Genomic DNA, 19,570 nt, shown 5'->3' on the forward strand with positions numbered 1-19,570 from the left:
GCACATTACAATGACCTTCTCATGTACACACATGAATACATAAATAAACACACAAACACACACATAGAAAGAAATGTGAATCCACCTGTAGATTAGAAAAAGGGATTATGAAACTGTGGCTGGATGCAGATTAAAGTAGACTACAGAGTCAGAGGCAACAGATTTGAATCTAGTCTTTATGTAATTTATATAACATGTTACATTGTTTTATGGAGGCTAAATATATTAAGGTGGCCTCTGTCTGATATGCTTATGTTGTCTGATGTTCTGCACCTGCTGGTCTCTCTCAGTGGGATTATGTGGAATTAAACAAACACTGTAATCACCTCTAATCCAACCAAATTCCACTTAATTTATTATGACTTTTTTTGGGGGGCGAATCCATAAATATTGAGCTCCGTAATCATTTTGTTCCAGTAGTGTGCTTATTTTGTAGTTAGTAGTATTTCACTCTCACCCCTGTTGTAGAAGCCGTTAAAACAGTTTTGTTCCACTCTCTATTGTTACTATGACAAAGTGACTCAGGGGATCAACCTTATCACTCAAAATAAAGATCTTGCATTTTGAAGTTGTGTTTTCTCATGTTTGCCTTGCAGAGAAGGACATGACTTATTTGCTGAATGAATGAAACAGTAGCCTATTTTTGGAGGAATGAATTAATAATGTTTGCTTATCTGAACATCACTAAATGGCACCCATGCAATATTTAACCATTTTATTTGTCATACAACTACAATCATATATTCTGTTTCCAGTACATAGCTGTCCTTGCATATACAAATATCGAGCACCCTGGCTCTCTGGTGAGTGCCTCACATGTCTGGGGAGCAAGCCGTGATCGTATAGTGGTTAGTACTCTGCGTTGTGGCCGCAGCAACCCCGGTTCGAATCCGGGTCACGGCAGACTGTCCTCGGTCTGTTTTGAGACCGTCTCATTAGACAGAATGAAAAATGAGAGTTACTCTTACTTGAGATTGGTTTGATGGCTTACATGACATGCAACAGAGTCTATTGTGTGTTTGAATTAAGAAAAATGTGATCCTAACTCTTCTATTGCCAAGCAGGCTTTAACAAGGTTGATGGTGTTTTTATGCGTAATAGTCAAAATGTATTAAATAGAAAATACCTGCAAAAAGTAATCTATAATACAAAACAGAAATTTACAATAAAACTATGTAGATAATATTTTCTCGACTATAAAGAACTGTATAAGTGGCGATTTGTAGGCTTGAAAGTATTATTTATACTACTATTTTGAGCTTTTTCTACCAAATTGTAGACATTGTTTGATGTATATGGGAGCCTTGTTCGCCAGCCGTGATCGTATAGTGGTTAGTACTCTGCGTTGTGGCCGCAGCAACCCCGGTTCGAATCCGGGTCACGGCAGCTTTTCTGAAAAAAGCCTCTGTGCTCTCTGTCATCACGAAACTTGTAATTGAAAGGCTTAGCTTATAGTGACCACTTCAAAATGTGCATCCATCACATACATGATGCTTTGAATGTTCTGTGTTTTGTAGGGAGGGACAGATTGATTCAAATGCATAGTCGTGTCTTAGGTTTGTGCTGCTGTTTAATTTTGTTTTGCTCAGTGGATCAGCCGTGATCGTATAGTGGTTAGTACTCTGCGTTGTGGCCGCAGCAACCCCGGTTCGAATCCGGGTCACGGCAGACCCTCATCGTTGAGGGGACCCACATTTAAGGGAGAGGTGGTCTTTAATAGTTTTAAGGCCAGAATTGTCACTGTCAAGCAAAATAGAAGTCATTATCCAATCTGTCCCTTCCAGTGTAATCATGGCATAAAGCTTTTCATATATATATTTGATTGGAAACACTTTATAATAACCATCTTTTTATTAACGAAACAAAATTTTAGTCAATAAGTATTTCACTGTTAAAAAAACAATGAAATGCTTTAAAAAAACATTTATAAAGCAAGTGTTCAGTGTGAAGTTGCAACTGATGCATATAATCGTTAATAACTGTGTTCATCTATACACATTATTTGTTTGGCCGCTATACAGTTGTGAAATAACTATTAGCTAATCAGATATAATTTTACCATTTAATAATGACCGTTATTATAAAGTGTTACTGATGTGGCTTTGCACACCATGAAAATCCAAAACAAAAACCAAATGTAGGCCTACTGATGATCTTTGGCCCTATGGAAAGATAGACAGATCACTAACATTAGTATTTGTCCCACCAGTGAAAATGAAAATGAAAATGGAAAAAAAAAATGTCCATATGGAAATCCATACTCTTGGGGCAACATGTAAACCCCAAAATAGTGCAATAACAAGACGAGGCCACCAGATGTCATTTTTGATCCTGTGCACAGAGGCGCAGCACATCTTTGCCATGGATACTTGGCATTGACATGAAAAGACATCCCCCAGGCTAACTCCAGATCAACTGGTTGAAAGTCATTTGATTAAATGCAAATTTGTCAAGGAATTTCCAACACTAAAGTACAATTTCATCTAAGACAGATCATAATCTTGTGTCCCCAGTCTAGAAGGAGCCCCATGTAAAAAAGGTAGGCCTTTCTATTAACTACCACCTCATACTTTTATTTCCCACATCTATTTCCCATTTCCCATTTATTTGACTGCCTTGTTTACTTACTACTTTGCAGAGTCAGATTATTGATACAAAATAAAATCAACTGTCATATCTAGATAAGACTCTATTGATCCATGGGGGTGAATTCACAGGCTTCTCAGCGGGACCTTATTCTATTGGAGCCACATAACCAGAGCTGGCACGACACAATAGGACACAAAGAATATCCCTCTAAGGTGATGATTTCTCATTGGATAACAGAAAACATGAGGGGGCAATTGCAGAAGATGACGCTGAAACTGCTGGGACATGCATAAAGTTTTCTAGGGCATTTTCAAGAAGCTATTTGTAGTGCAGTGCAAGGAAACTCACAGAAATCTAAAAGGTGTTTTATTGGGATCAATAACAGAAAAAGATTTCCAAATGGGAACGTGGAAATCTTAAAAGAAGACTCCCTGTAGGATTTTCAGACACGTGTGGGAATCAGTGATTTGATTGGAACCCGTAGAAGAAAACAGATTTCCAATAGGACTCTGAGAATCCTGAAAGCTTTTTTAGAAATTTATGGGAATCCTAAAGTATTCCATTAGAAAAGTTGAAAATCCTCGGTAATTTGTCATTCTTGGAAAAATGAATAGTCTTCCAAGAGATTCAATCGTGGGGAAACAAAGCAATATGTCTGCGAAAGGCCTGTCAAAACAGAACCAAACATTTTCCAGTAGGCCCGTGGAGATCCAGAAAGATCCTAAACCTCTTCATCTAGAATTCCTATGTGATTTTTTAGACAATTATAGGAATCCTAAGAACTTTTATTGGGACCCATTGGAAAAAAAATCCTAAAAGAAACAAAACCTTTTCACTGAGAATCCCCATTTGAATTTTAGAAACTTATAGGAAGAACTTTACTGTAAAAAGCTGAAACTCCTTTTGGACTTTTTGACTATAGAGCCACTACTACTACTCATATAAATGCCTGATAATACACAAAGTATGTACACACTGATTCATTCATGGGTTGCTGTTTGCTGAGCCTGAGGCTATGCTTCCCTCACAGGGAGTCTCTCTCTCTCTCTCTCTCTCTCTCCTGTGTCTCTCTACCTCTCTCTCCCTCCCTCCCTCGCTCCCTGCAGCAGCCATATTGGAATGCTGGATGTGGAGAGGGGAAGCAGGAACAGGCGACGAGAAAGGGAGAGGGGGGAGACAGGCAGGAGCGAGAAAAAAAAAAAACAGTAACAGTAACTACTCCTGGCTCTACAGCTGAAATAACGGATTATTTACCGACTCTTAACAGCTTCTCCTGCCGGAAAAGTCAACACGAACCCGCCGGACGTCCCCTGGAACAAGTCGACGTGAGTGATGTTGCGTTTGTGGGATTATTTCAACAGCTAAAAAAGAAAGTATGGGATGCGGTTGGTTCAAAAACGTTCGTCCTGGCTGCCTTTAGCTGTTTTCAACCACTTTTTTTTAAATAATTATTCTTTTGGTTGTGACTTGGGAGTGAGTGGTACATTAGTTTAGCTTCAAACCGCTTCACGACCAGGTCGTACTTTTTCTTTTCTTACGGGTTAGTGAGTTGGAGCAGTGAAGAGTGACACACTGCCGCCGAGCTCGTCGCCACAGTCACATGGAGTGAATGTGGAGTAACATTAACTCAAACGGTAAATAAAAGCACAGGATTAACCTACATTAAGCGAGCTCCTAATCTCTGACCGGAGTAGTTTTTTTTGTTCCCTCTATCATGGACTCAAGGCTGTGTGGTTACCTTGATGTGCCCCTGGATCAAACTGAACTCTTCCTCTCTGTCTTAATGGGGCCAGTTTCATTTTTCAGTCGTCTTAAACCTAACAAATTGGCCTAGAAATGTAGGTTTATTGGCAATTATAACATACTGAATTTATTGATTTGTTTATGATGTATGATATCATGTGCCTGCCCAGGCTCCCTCTCATTCTGCTGTCACTAGTAGCCTAATATAGTTGATCAACTGCATTTAAGCAATTTACAGCTGTTCGTGCACAAATTTAAAGGAGCACTTAACAAAAAAAAAGACAATTCAGTCATTATCTACTCAACCTCATGCCGATGGAAAGTCGGGTGAGGTTTCGTAGTCCACACAAAACATTTCTGGAGCTTCACAGCAAGACAGCGTTGCAGCAATCTCCTTAACAACCAATTTTGATTTATATAGCCCAAAATCACAATCACATTGCCTCAGTGTGCTTTACAAACTGTACAGTCAAAGACATCCTCTGTCCTTGGACCCTCGATTCGAGTGAGGAAAAACTTGCCATATTGAGAAAAAACCCTTTTTAACAGGGGGAGGGGGATGGAAGAAACCTCAGGAAGAGCCACAGAGGAGGGATCCCTCTCCCGGGACGGACAGACATGCAATAGATGTCGCATGTACAGAACAGAATAACAAAATCACAATTTACAAATTGCATTGACAGAATATCTGATACAAATTATATATAAAGTGTGTGGATCCAGGAGACGACTGAGGTGCCTGGGCCACATGACCTCCTCTCCACCGTGGTGACCTGGAAGAGGGCAGGCCACACAAAACACACAAAACAACCTTAATAAAAAACATAAAATGGCATCATACAGCTTTAACTGGTGTAATCGAAGTCTATGGAAGCCCAAGGATCCAAAATTGATTTTAAAAGATGTTATTTACGCCCTTGACACTCAGTTGAGCTCTTGGCTCTAAATAACGTCCTTTCAAATAAATGTGGGATCTCTCTGCTTCTGGAGACATGGATTACGTCAGACAAGCTGTATGGAGAAATTTCTTTTCCGGTTGATTTTTTTTACGTAGTAAAACAAGTCCCCATCTACTTCAGTTGTTTAGGAGAATGCTGCAACGCTGTTTTGCTGTGAAGCTCCAGTAATGTTTTGTGGACTACAAAACTTCACCTGACTTTCCGTTGGCATGACGGTGAAAAGTTTTGGGTGAACTTTCTCCTTTAATCTTACAAATTAGAGCTGAAACAACTGCTCGAATGGTTAAAAGGTAATCATTTAATCAAGCAAAATGCCAAATAGTCACTGGTTCAACCCTTTCAAATGTTAAAATGTGCTGCTCTTTTTTTTTTTTTTTGCAGTTTTATTTTATTTAATATAAGTTGAATACCATTGTGTTAATTAAAGACATCACCCAGACTCTCAGAACCTGTGATATCATTCATCACATTTTAAATGGTAAAAAATTTGCAGTTCATTTCTATTTCCTTGCAGGTTGAAACACCTTAATAGCACTGCTTTTACAACATGTTTCCCTTAATTTTTAAGATAACAAAATTGTTATATTGAACTGACTAAATCCAAGTGAAAAGGCTCATCAACACGCTGCCCTGTGTTCTGTATGAAAGGTAGCTGGAGCTTGATTTGCTTCTACTTCATATTCCAGATGCAAGAAAATGCTAATGAATTGCAGTATCCTGAGGCCACTGAGGCTTCCGACCCACAGTATACTAATAGGAGTGCTGCTCTGCACCCTTATATTTGCACTTCTGTGGACAAGCTAAACCTTTGTGTATGGATGTGATCCGTGACTGAAAGTGTGGGGAAAGGAAAGTTTTGGATACAGCTGTTTATCACAGTCACAGTTTGGTACATTGTAGGTACAATATGTAGATATTCTGAACCAAACGGGCTGCTGTTTATTGGAACAAGCAGAATTCGGTGGTTGTGATGGTGTGACACTAAACTCTGAGAAATTCTTGTCATCTGAATAATGGCTGTAGTGGTGAGATGAAAATTTGTGTGAGGATGATGAAGCCAGTGTTTTAACGGTTTCTCTCATATGTTTCTTGCTCAAAACACGCAGCCTTAAACGCTGTCAGATGTAAAACTAAATCCCCTCACCCATCTTTGAATTTAAGTGTAATTGATTGGAAATGACATTCACAAAGCCTTTTACAGGCTTGAGGTGGTATTTCTGAATTAGCGAACAAGGCTGCTAATTAGTTTATCCACTTGATTAGCTTGTATTTAGTGCCACTTACCGTGACCAAGTGGGGAATTTGTATGGACAGCGACAACTTACTGTGGCTCTTTTGCCAATTCGAATCAAGAAACTCTGATTTTATTACATTTAAGTTAGTCCCATCCCTGTTTGTTTGAACCATGTCATAAAATACAGCTTCGGTCTGCTAATTTGCCATCATAGGATCTAAATGATTGCAGTGGAAACATGTCATTACCTTCAGCGTGTGAAGCAAGCAGAAGACAACGTTGTTTGGCTGTTTTTTATAATTTCGTTACTGTAGGAATTTAGGCTTTTGTGATAGATTCACAGAGAGTAGAGGTAATAGCTACACCTTTTCTGACAGGATTGTTCCTGTGGCTGGTCTACAGCAGGCTAATACAGGCGTGGCAGTGGTGTGTGTGTGTGTGTGTGTGCGTGCACACTAGTGTTTCCGTGTGTGTGTAAATTGCAGAGCAGTGCAGGAGGCCTATATTTATAGAAACACTTGACTACACTTAGAGATCTTACAGGAGCAGTTCACCACATTGCAGAGAACTCTACAGTTTGTATTCTGTTTTAACGTTTTCTTTCCTGCAAGGTTTTGCTCTTTGTTTAACTTTTCGATTATTTGCAGTAATCTACTATATATTCTACTCAAGTTTGTTCTATTCTGGACAGATGGGCAGAAAGAGTAACTGTGGAGAAAGACAAGGGGTAACAAAGCCTGCAGTCTGTAGTGTCAGTCGATTGCAGTATGTGGTGTGACTCATAATGACTCTAACAATGTGATAGCAGTCATTGCAGAGACATATTGTGTGTGTGGAGGTATGTTGAGGTCCTGAATAAGAGTATGTGTGTCCTTAATATGTGTGTCATGCGGAATTCATGACACCAAATGAAGTAATTTGTCTTGGAGGGGAAAAAGAACGACTCTATTTTGCATTTTTTTTATTAAAGTTGTTTGCTGTTGACCTAGCAAACATGGTGGCATTTCCCCCCCCCCAGTGATTGGCCACTTCATCCCTACTGTGTAAATACTTGCAGCTGTGTGGAGGTCAAAGCTGTTTTCTTACATTTCGCCCAAATGAATGAGTGCTATTTGCAAACTCACCTCAGGAAGGAAAAAAGACATGAATGAACAGTTAAACTAAGCAAATGCTTCTCTTTGTTTTGCACCAGTAACTTCATCGGGAAGTATGACTAATTTTGTGTGTGTGTGCGTGCAAGTGCTGGCATGTATGTGATCGTATGCGCCCTGGTTCTGTAAATTTGGCCTCTATCTTCCTGGGGACTAATTCCCCTGCATCCTCCTGCATGTGGTTTCAGCTGCGAAGGAAAAGGAACGTGTGTGTGTGTGTGTGTCTGTGTTTTCGGAGGCTGAATGGAGGTCCTTTCCCTTTGCTTCTGGATTGGTTGCATTCAGGAAGGAGCCCCCACACCCCTCCATGCACACAGACACACACACACACACACACTCACACACACACACTCACAGAGCACTTACTGTACATCCTAAAGCATGCTGTGTCCCTCAGGAGCCAAAAGGAAAACGCCTTCTTCCTCTCAACGCTGCTCAGATCTCTCTGAGTGTTTACGTATGTGTTGGTAAGTTTGTGTGTACCTGTGTGTGTGTGTGTGTGTGTGTGTATGTGCATGCTTGTGTGTTGCTGCACTGTGATAATGACTGTGTTTACCCAAGATAACACGAGTAAACGTAGACTTGGCTTTGTCAGTCGGAAATACTTTTGTACTCATCATTACTTTAGTTTCCCGATATGTGTGGGCCTTCCAGTGGTTGCATTTGTGTGTTTTCTAATTGAGGAGGAATTTTACAATAAGACAGTAATACCCCGGATGGTTGACACCTGTGTGTAATTGTGCATAGTGTATTTGTTGTTTACAGCAGGAGAGTGTCTATATATATATATATCAGAGCTGGACTGATTAATCCACCAGGCCAAGATCTATCGGCCAATATTGGCTCATTGCAGATATGTCAGTAAGAACATGCAGTACAGAAATGCCAAAGTAGGTTTAGCAATTTATAAACATCTTAGAAAATATGCAGAACATGTATTTCACTCCCATGCCCAGTCATTATCAGTTTTGCCCTATCAGCCTACATTAGTCTCATGTTACACCCGCAAGATCCACATTTTAATGCCTTAATGCTTTTATCTATGTCATCTTTTCTGTCATGTGAAAACAGCAGATTTCCACGCGGTCAGAGAAAGTACATATGTTCTTCCCGATCGTATTTAAGTTGTGAAATCAGAGCACACCATGCAGCGTATCTCCTGTTGGGCTGCTGAAAGCACTCAGAGAGACACTCACATTGTCAATCACATTCCCTCAGATCATTTTCCCTCCAACTCCAACATTGAATGTATTGATTTAATTAAGGATGCTAATTAGAAGATAGTCAGCCATGTTGGTGATAAATAAATCATTAAAAGAAATGATATGCAGAGCAGGGATGCATCGCAGGATCCGTACTAGCACTGAGACTGACCTTGTTAAGCAGATCAGCAAATGGCCATGATGTGACCAACAAACCAAGAGAAATATATAATATGTAAGATAAGTAGTTTACAGTAGTTTGCAAATGAGACTAAACTTAATCACTACTGCAGTCAAGTTGATAAACAGGAGTGAGTATGAATCCACATCTTTTTATCCCAAAAGTTAAAATTAATCTCTGAGCTTGTCTACGGATGAGAGCAGAGGTCGATGTGACTCCAGAAGATCTGGCTCTGCGCTCCTTTATGGGTGGCCTGCTCTGAGTCCACGGACTCAGTTTGTAGTCACACAGTAATCTATAAGAATGACTTCCACACGGTAAGATACATAGATTTCAAAATTGGGAAAGAGACAGCACTGGTTTGAGATTAATGCTCAATATTAGTATATCACATAGCATGAGTTGAGTTGAGGTATCAGTCATTGTAGGCCTGTTGGATGGAAGGCCTGATCCATTTCCTATAGAGTGATTGTGTTGGGCCAACGGTAAAAAAATCCCCATTGTGCTACTTTAAAACAATAGACAACATAGTATTAGGAAGTAATGAGTTACAACATGCTTTTGAGAGTCTGTATGTCAGCTGTCACACTCCCCACAGTGGGAATTTCCAACACATTTTGAAAGGAGTACTTACTTGCTTGTGCATACATGGGCCAGCTATTTCAAAGGTGAAAGTTCTGTATTCTGTGTTCCCTAATTATTTTTTATTATTTATGTTTTTATTATCTATATTTAACCTCTGTAGTGTTTGAATCCCCCAGAAAATGTCACTTAACGATTGTTATTGAGTGTGTGTAGTTGGATAGTGTACAGTATTGCATATTTCTGCAGTCGTGTTTAAAAACATACATGAGTTTAATGGAAGACATTATATTAGCAGGTTTTTCTGGCTTTTCCTAATACAGTTCTTCTAGTGTGTGTATGTGAATAGATGACCCGCTGTGTAGTGTAGCATTCTTACTGTGTGCACTGAAATTTGCTACAATGGCAGGAAATGACATCGTAGTTAATGGCTTGTCCCTCCTTGGGGCATGCACACACACACACACACACACACACACACACACACACACACACACACACACACACACACACACACACACACACACAGAGTTAGAGCTAGCTACCTTCGGTCATGCAGGTCACTGGTGCAGCATGTCAGCTTGTGATGAATGAAACTGGAGCACAGAGATTCCCTCTGGTATATATTTATGTATGTGTGTGTGTGTGTGTATGTGGGTTTGTGTGTTTGTGTGTGTGTGTGTGTGCATGAATAAGACTGACTCCTGGACTCAACTGACATGACTCCACAATCTAATGACCGCTCTCTTTTTCCCTCAAAGCGAAGCAGTGACTGAACTGCAGTCTAGAGAAGAACAATTACAACCACAGATATTGTAAATAAGTCGCCCCCTCTCCCTCTGAGTGTGTGCGTGCCTGTCGGGTTTGAGCGGACAGTCAGTGTAATTACATCGCAGTGAGTCAGAGGGAGAGAGAGAAAGAAGTAATTGTTGGGCTTTGTCATATAGAGACAGAGAGAAAAGAGGTGGGAGGAGGAGAAGCCTGGGTTGAGAAAAGGGAGAGAAAACAGAAATAGAAAAAGATGAGGGAAGAAGACTGGAGGGGTGAAGGAGATGTACTACTGTATATTCCCACATTTTGTGCATATAAAAATATGTCAATACCTCCTGGACACAAGCTTCACAGGCAGCCTGTACTTTCAGACAACAAATGCGCTTTGTTCAACCAGTACCAATATATAGTTTGAGCTATTTGGTGAAGCTGTAGTTAATGGAACACTTCAACATTTTGGAAATACAATTACTTGCTTTCTTGCAGAGAGTTAGATGAGAAGATTTACGAAACTTTCATGTCTGTAACTATGAAGTTCCTATGAAGCTCCTGCCAGAAGCTAGTTAGCTTAGCATAGAGTCTGGAACAGGACGAAACAGCTAGTTTGGCTCTGTCCAGAGGTTACAAAATCCACCTATCAGAACCTAAAAGCCCACATATCCGAGTGAACACGCTAAATTCTGACGTATTTCCCACCGTGCAAAGTGATGATGTGTTAGCAACATCCAGTGGTGGCGCGCAAATAAGGAAGGAATTTGGGATGCGGTCTATTGTTGTTTCCTCTTCTGTTACAACATCCGCCTTCATGCTGCCTACTGCTTGTTTGTGTTTACTTTAACTGGTGTTGTTCCCTGTTTCTGGCGCATTCGTGACATGAAACGTGACGTCAGTGACGTACAATGTAACGATTTAGATAAAAATCACAGATGGGCTGCCTTACCTGTGGGAAGTGGGAATGGGGTCAATAGATGATCTTTAGCGGGTTGACATACCTTTAATTTTCAAAGATCCTTCAATTGTGGAAATGTAATGGAAACAGGATATTTTGTGGATATCGCACAACATTTACGCTGATACTGATATATCTGTGATCGATATCCAACCAGATATGTCGGGCTCTACTATGTGGTTTTACTGGGGGTGACATGCTGTCTTGGCACAGTAACTTCATGTTAATGGTGGTTTGTGAATGGTAAACAGGAAAAAGATATGATGTGTTTATTACACGTGATAACTCATCATTCTAACAGATTCAAGATAAATGAAGGTAACAAAATGTAAATCTAAACCCAATCCCATGTCTCTGATGTGAAGTTTGACTGTCGGCAAACAGTGAACACAACGTATAATCATTGGTTAACATGACTTTAAACGATTAAATAACAAGACAGTGATATCGATCTATCATTTCTTGTGTAATCATGTATAGAGTGACTGGTTTCTAGGTTAAATCAAGCCAAGTACTTCACTGAGAGCGAGAATGAGACCAAGGCAGACATCAGTGTCTGCTTGGCCAATCATATGACCTCATCCCTTCTCTCATGCACAACCACACACCCACAAGAACACAAAAAACACACAGTCATAATAGATCACGGCAGAACACACACACACACATTTACACACACCCAGAGATCAGCAGTAAAACACCTGGATACGAGCCATAGGTATGACATCACACATATTCACAGACTGGTGTGCTACCATAAACTAGTGTTGCTGAGGTCAGATGTGGGTATAATGCCACAGTGTGTGTCTGGCTGTGTGTCAATGTATATGTGTCTGTCTGTGTGATTAGTCACCAGCCGTCACACTCGTGTAACAAAGGTTCATTGAAGAATTGTCTCGAGGCTACCCCCCTGTCTGTCTTCCACCCTCCCTATTTTAATCTAAGTGTTTTCTTCTGTTTTTAACATATATGTTTATAAAAATAATAGTTACAAACACTAGAAAACCTGTTACACCTTTCTCAAAGTGTAACATATGTATGGAATAATCTCATTTTGAATCATTTGGATGTACGGGTGAAGTAGAAACTTACTTATTTACCGTTGCAGACCCAGCGTTAATTGAATATTTAAGGACAAACCATGCAAAATGACAGCAGCAGGGTTGTTCAAAGACTATTTGACACATAATTGACCACTAGAGGGCAATGCTAATACACCAACTCAAGCAAAGATTTATAGGAGGGAGGGAGGCAGAGATAGAGCGACAGAGCTTAGATCCACCCTCTAAATGAGAGTTGGAGTATACAAGGGGCTGTGATCGTGTGTGTGTATATGTATTTGTGTGTGTGAGTGTGCGTGTGCGTGTGTTTGTGTGTGTGACATCTTGGCCTACTAATCCAGTGGCCCATTAATCTGCTTTACTCCTGAGCAACTCTCATCTTGTCTGTCTATCTGTTTGCTTACTTGTGTGTGTGTGAGAGAGAGTAAGCTTGCCTCTGCCATGGCTCATTCATAGGCTTTGTCTTCAGTGTCAGTGTGATGAGAATTTAGTGTGACCTCCTGGATATGATATCAAGACTCAGTCACAGCCATGGGATTTTATGGCACTTTGAGCCCATCTTGTGACACAAATTATGGAAAAGAGAATGGAAAGTTCCAGATTTCTGCCTTTTGGGCACAGATGTTCATGCCCTCAAATGCTGACTTCTTTTGAGTCTTGCTGGCACATCAGATGACATCTCTAATACACATTTGTTTTATCAAATAACATTGTCTCCCAACGTTAAAATCCATTTTATGGGCCCAGACACACCAAATCAACATCAAAGCACTAGTGACAACGAAGGCTGACTGTTGCGTTGTCTCATGTCGCCTGAAGAGACTACAGCCGACAGCCAACTACCTGTGTGAGAGGAAATGCCTCTCTGCGGATATTCAAATTGTTATGATAAAGCTGCGTTTTTTGACACCACTCTCGCTAATATATCTGCATCTTATTGAGAATATGATTAAAAAGTTGCAAATGCCATTGGCGGAGAGGCAGAGTTGAAAAATAAGGAGAAACCATGCTAAATGGGTAAATGAAAGCCACTACCAGCCAACTACATACGGTATTCATTATTATTAGCCCTGGCAATTTGAGGTACATAATTTTCTCCTCCCTTTCTGGCACCAGATCAAGTGAAACATTTCTGAAGATCAAGGTTGAATTCTGCTATTATTTATTGCAGAAACCAAAGCAGAACTTATACTTCATCTGCGACGCTGCGTAGGTCTGTGTAACATAAATCTAGTCGTCTGCCCATGTCAAGGCGGGGGTCTGCATACGCTCCGACAAATGTCTGCAGTATACAGTGGCACATAACACTAAAGAGAGGTAACTTCGGACTGTATTGGGCATTTCAAGAGATGGCAACAATCAACCATGAAAACATAAATGAATATTGTAACAACTCCTTAGTATTTAAATTTGTAACATTAAAACATTATAGTCCGATTGCTAATTTCCAGTATATTTAACTGAAGTAATGAAGTTATAGTGAGTTAAGCCAATAGGTTGAGTAAACTATTTTCTCTCAAAATAATCTCAAATTAGTTCAGGGTGGGTGTACTTTCCTCTCTATCCCCGGCTGCATGTGATTTGATTTGATTAGGGTATAAGTGGATTAAATGTGCACCCCTTACAAAGCAAAGTCAGTGGAACAATTGATGGTTACTCCATGTGTCTCCCATTTTCTGTCTTCTTTTTGTTCTGAAGATCGATGATTTCTGTGGGACAATGTTGAGTTGAGAACACTGGGTTATGACTAATTGAGTAGCTCCTCGGGGGTGCATTTGTGTCCAAGAGGCAGAATAGCCAAAGGCAACACACACAGACACACAATGTTTAAATAACCGATACTCCTCTCCCTCCCTTGTTATGTCACTCTGGGCTCTGCTGTATTAATTTTCTTCTCACTTTCTCTTCTTTTTACCACATTCTTCCATTGATGTCTCTGTATTTGCGCCTCTTTTCCTCACTTTCTTGTCATCAAATTGTTCCATCATTTCTCTCCATCTTTCCTCTCGTCTTTCCCTCGTGTCTCCTGTACATCTGGCTCCCTCTCTCCCCCTCCATCCTTCTCCTGGGACACAAAGACGCCCCCTCCCCTCCTCTCCCCCCTTATTCCTTCCTCCTTTTCTCTCTTCCGTCACCCTCCCCCGCCTACTCCTCCTCTCCCCTCCCTCCTTCCCTCTCCCCTCCCCTGCTCTACTCCCACTCGTGCTGCTGTGTATTTGTGTGTCAGTTGTAGTAGTAGAGTGAGGAGGAGGAGGCTGGGTTTGTAAGCTTAAGCCGACATTAGCCATCATTACTGAGTTAGCCGGCTAGCACATCTCAGCGCCAACCCAAAGACGACTGGGATTTTGGCTTTTCCCAATTAAGCTGCCTGTCAAGGGGGGAGATTACACTCTCTTCTCTACTCTTCTTTTTGGGACTTTGAATGGAAGGGCTATACCATGGTAAGGAATTCAACATACAGTAGTGTGTAAGTGTGTGTGAGTGGGTGGGTGCATGTGTGTGAAATTATGTTATGTGTGCATTTAAGTTTATGCATGTGCAAAATTGTGTTCAGTGTGTGTTTGAATGTACATTCATTGTGCAGCCTCTAAACTCAAAATAAGTGTTCCTGCGTTTGTGTGTGGTCTATAGATTTATATGCGTCTATATCTGAACATACTGTATGTATCAGGAAGATTTAGTTTGAGTGTAGTTGTTGATGTTTTGGCTTAAGTAGTAAGTATAATGTTAATTGCAGTTTTGTGGTAATTTTAAGAAAGATGATAAGTAGAAGATGAAGGAAGAAGTATAAGATGGAGCCCAAATGATATTAGCTCATCACAGATCAGTATTGGCGTATATGTTGTCCAATATGTGCCGATATGGAAGCTTTTCATTTTTTACAGACCATACTGCAGAAAAAGATGCCATAGGGTTATGTGAAGTTTTTAATTTCCAGTGAAGTTTACTGTTTCACTGCACTGATGTCATTTTTGGACACTATAGTTTACTGTTAAATTGTGAAATACTCACTTTGTCACAGGTTTTCGATAACCCCATTTGAGGGATCGTTGCCAAAAATGTGTTTTTTATTTATCTGTGAATATGTATTCTAAAAGAATATCGGCCGATATATCAGTAGCAGAGGGTTTTACTCCCTAATATCGTGATCGGTTGCAAAAATTGTTCGGCTCTAGTATAAGATTATGTTATTAAGGACTGTTGATAAATGCAGTTTTTCAGAAGTTGCTTGGTTTGTTTGGCAGCAGGATTACACAAAAATCACTGAACGGATTTCCACCAAACTTGGATGAAAGATGGCTCTCGGCCCAGATTAGACCCCATTAACTTTTGGTCTAGATCCGGATAAAAGGACTATCTTTCTAAAGACTCGATCTTTCTTAACATTGTGAGATAAGGTGTTTTTTGACATTTTTGTTAATATCTCAGGGATGAATGCATGGATCTTGATTAAACAAATCCGTCGTATTTAGGTGGCTCGTATCTATGAGTAAGGACATTTTGATGTGGATCCTAGATCTGGTGAGCTTAAATTATGGATAAGCCGTTATGGGTGGTTTAAGAGTTAGGTTAATTCAGGGCTATTGAGGGGACTGTTGGCAGAGTGCCATCCTAGTTATAAGTGTGCTGATCTCGATGAGGAAGAGTACATCAACACACCTGCAACTGTGCAACTTGAGCTGAAACTGAAAATTTTAATAAGTGATTAATTGTTTTAAGTAATTTCTTAAGCAAAAACATTTTTTGGTTTCAGATCCTAGAACGTGATAATCTTTGTTCTTCCTTCTCTTTGTTTTATATCAATGTAAATTAAACATATTTCAAGAACATATATTTGAAGGTGTTAACTTGGGCTCTTTGAAGTCATAAGGGGATTTTCTTTACTCTTGACATTCTGTAGATGATAACCCATTAATTGAGGATGTAAATGACAGATAAATCGTCAATGAAAGTCGGCTACTTTCAGCCTAATTTCTATTCACTACCACTCAGTTTTGTTTTCCATCTGCCATCCTCATGATGAAGGATCATGTATGTGTGTGTACTGTTTGTGGAAAAAAGGACATGCAAGTGTTTGGTTGCCTGTACGGTATGTAGGAGGCTTCAACATGAAGGGGGTTAGAGTCTCCTGTGTGTATGTGTTTTTGTGTGTGTGTGTGTGTGTGTGTGTGTGTGTGTGGGAGGAAGGCAGTATGTGTGAGATGATATGTGTGTCAAATTAGTGGGCTGTGTTTGAACACAAGTGTGCATCCTTATGTAGAGTGTTGCCCACATGGCTTTTTGTGTAGGTGTAAGTGTGTATTTTTGTGTACATTTGTGCATGTGTGTGTGCGTGCATGTGTGTGTGTGTGTTGTTAACGTAGGCATGAAGTAGCAAATCCCCCAGCGGCGTTTTGTTTCTAGGTTATATCATCTATATTTTAGTATGTTTTAATATATTGATCTTGTTTCATAATTGATGAAAATTTGCTTAACACGAAGCACACACACACAAACAAACACACAGGGCACTGAACCTTTACCTTCTGTTACATTCAAGGGCTTGACCATATGAAGAATTAGTTTTGTGTTGTTAACCTGTTTCAGCATAGTTAATTATACATATATCCATTAGTATGGTCCAGTACGACTCAAATCTAACCGAGCATAGAGCGGAGCTAGTAAGAATTTGTTTTCACTGGCCAATCAGAATTGATTATTAATTTTTAGCCTTGTTAACTTGTTCCCTACTGATTTCCCTCATAAAAAGTCAACGAAGAATTAAATATTTAACGTCACATTTGATTTCCTTCTTACTCAAAAATCATGTTTTCATAGGGACGGCAAGTGTAAATGCATGCTTTGACCCACAACTGGTCCTGTAATTTAATTGGTCATTGATGTCAGATGTATTTTGAAATTTAAAAACCTGGTATCGTTTAAAAACACATTTAAAGCTCAAGCCATTTAACCGGTTCACTCGTCCTAAATCTGCTGTGATGAATTATACATCGTATCTGGTCCGAGTGTGATACATTAACATGCGTGCCGCTCCAGTAAGCCAGTTAGCTTCATCACAGCACCTGAACTATACACACTTGAGTGAATGTGTGTGTCACAGTGTGTGCGCTTTTGCAGATAAATGTCTATGAGCAGTCATGCGTTTATGTGACCTTATTATGTTGCACGCGTGTACGACTTATCTGGAGTATGCATCATCTGTGTGGTGGTGTGTAGGCTGAGTAACTGTGGATGTTTATCTGAATGTGAATAATGAGGAAGTGCGTTTTGTGTTTCTGTTCGAACACATACAGCTCACAATGGCAGTGTTTGGAATGTTTTTCACTCTAAATTGAGTGCTGAAATCACCAACTTGTCCTCTATTGAATACAATTTGTCCCTGCTTTGATGTGAAACAAATTATGTGTCATTTTCAAAGTCAAACCTGCGCTAAAAACCTTTCCCTGCTAAATATGTTTTCAAGGACAAACACGTTGCAAGTGTGTGATTGTATGCATTATGGTAGTGTGGCTGGCAGGTGTGATTGGTGCCTCAGGGGTTATGTTGTTGCATCGTAAGGCCGCACGCTCCAGTAACACCCCATTGTCCAGAGGGACACACACACACACACACACACACACAAACGTGCGCCTGCTCAGCTTGAAGTTTAACCATTAGACACAGAGCAGCGATGCAGAACAGCTGACTGCTCTCATCAGGTTAATTCATTTGATTCTTACGTGTTTTATTTTTTATGGGTAAAAGAACATCTGCCTCTCCTCCTCCTCAGCCAGTCTGATCTGTGACTGTTGTGTTGAGCTGCTGCACACAGTTTTGTTAAATTTCTCTAACTTTTACTTCCATCTACGTACACAACAGCTGTTGTTGGTAGTCATCTGCTGCTTCAGTCTTTCTATTTACATGTACATGTAATTTTAGAGAAACAAAATGTCTAAAGTCTGGACATACAAAAACAATGATTTTTAATGGAAGCTAAACAGGAAAAGAATTGATAAAAAACATCTGGTTGTAATGTTTAACACAATATTTTGCTCTGATAATAGCAGTCATTTGATTTTGATGATGGGAATTTGCTCTTCAACAGAGCAGGAACGTTTTTCTTCTTTTGTTTTGAATAACATTATGTCAAATGCAAAACAAAAATGAACTTTAAACTCAGTTTAAGAGGGTTTTGTCTTTAATTTGTTTTCATCACTTCCCCTAGCAAAGAAAGCTGCATTACTCTTTGATTTTCCTCAAAAAAGGTGAATCTGAGACCAGTAGTTTAGACATCATTGCCTGGCAGACTCTGTCTTGATTGTTCTGTCTAATTACTGTTAGCAGAGAAACTGTGGTTAGCACACAATTATGCGCACACAGCTTGCAGACGTGGAGACTGTCCACATTGTGTGTGTAGATATCTGTCTATAAAGGTGTGTTTTCTGTTTATGTTTTTGGTACCAACATACTAAGCTTTACTAACGCAGGCTCTTGACAGAAGTGTGAAGGGGAGCAGCAACATGTGAACAAAATCAGGTTGTGTTGACTTTAAATCATTTTTTCAGCTAACAGAGCTGTAACTCAGAGGGCAAATGCTTGTGTTTTTGGCATAAGACTGCCTGAGCTCTTCTATTTATTTTGCTTTCACTCCTCCACATAGCTTGTATGTTTCACAATCTCTCAGTAGGAAAATGGTTGGCTTTGAGCAACCAACTTACCTTCAAGACGAAAGAGCTGTTGTCAATTTGACAACATTTACTTGACAACAGTAGATATGAGTCCCAGCTCCTCTCCTCTCCCGTGTGTCTGATTCTTGCGGACAGCTTGAGGAGCAGGTGTTTTGGGCCGCCTGCCAGTCTGCATGCAAGTGTGTGCTCATGTGTCCCAGACCCCTCTTTGATATATGTGCAATGGAGGCTGTTAAAAAGACTGGTATGTAATTAGCACCACGCTAGCTCTCCTCTAAAGAGAAAAAAAATCACATAGTGAGCTATTAACACTTTTCAACATGGCACTGCTAACAATTTAACTCAATAAATTGCACAACATGAATCAGGAAAAGTTTCCTATATGAAAGAGCTGAGAGCTCTATGAAAAGTGTTTTAACTAATTATTTGTCTAAAGACAGCGATCTGTTTTTTTCTAGCTCTTTAGGTGCTGTCTAATCA

At 40.0% G+C, this 19,570-nt stretch overlaps 1 protein-coding gene and 3 non-coding genes across 4 annotated transcripts in view; all 4 read left to right on the plus strand.

The window, feature by feature from the left end:
* Window positions 1–831: 831 nt before the first annotated feature.
* Window positions 832–903, plus strand: trnah-gug (transfer RNA histidin (anticodon GUG)). The gene has a single exon. It is a non-coding gene; the product is annotated as a tRNA-His (tRNA).
* Window positions 904–1,314: 411 nt separating this feature from the next.
* On the plus strand, window positions 1,315–1,386 carry trnah-gug (transfer RNA histidin (anticodon GUG)). Its single transcript has one exon. It is a non-coding gene; the product is annotated as a tRNA-His (tRNA).
* Window positions 1,387–1,596: 210 nt separating this feature from the next.
* trnah-gug (transfer RNA histidin (anticodon GUG)) lies at window positions 1,597–1,668 on the plus strand. The gene has a single exon. It is a non-coding gene; the product is annotated as a tRNA-His (tRNA).
* Window positions 1,669–3,722: 2,054 nt separating this feature from the next.
* The window catches only part of LOC140993987 (focal adhesion kinase 1-like), a 62,333-nt gene continuing 46,485 nt past the window's right edge, over window positions 3,723–19,570 (plus strand). The window contains exon 1 of the mRNA XM_073463554.1: window positions 3,723–3,914. The gene's annotated coding sequence lies outside the window, so the exon portion shown is untranslated. The remainder of the gene's footprint in view (window positions 3,915–19,570) is intronic.

The sequence above is a fragment of the Pagrus major genome, chromosome 3 (genome assembly GCF_040436345.1).
Source record: "Pagrus major chromosome 3, Pma_NU_1.0".
In the NCBI taxonomy this organism is placed as follows: domain Eukaryota; kingdom Metazoa; phylum Chordata; class Actinopteri; order Spariformes; family Sparidae; genus Pagrus; species Pagrus major.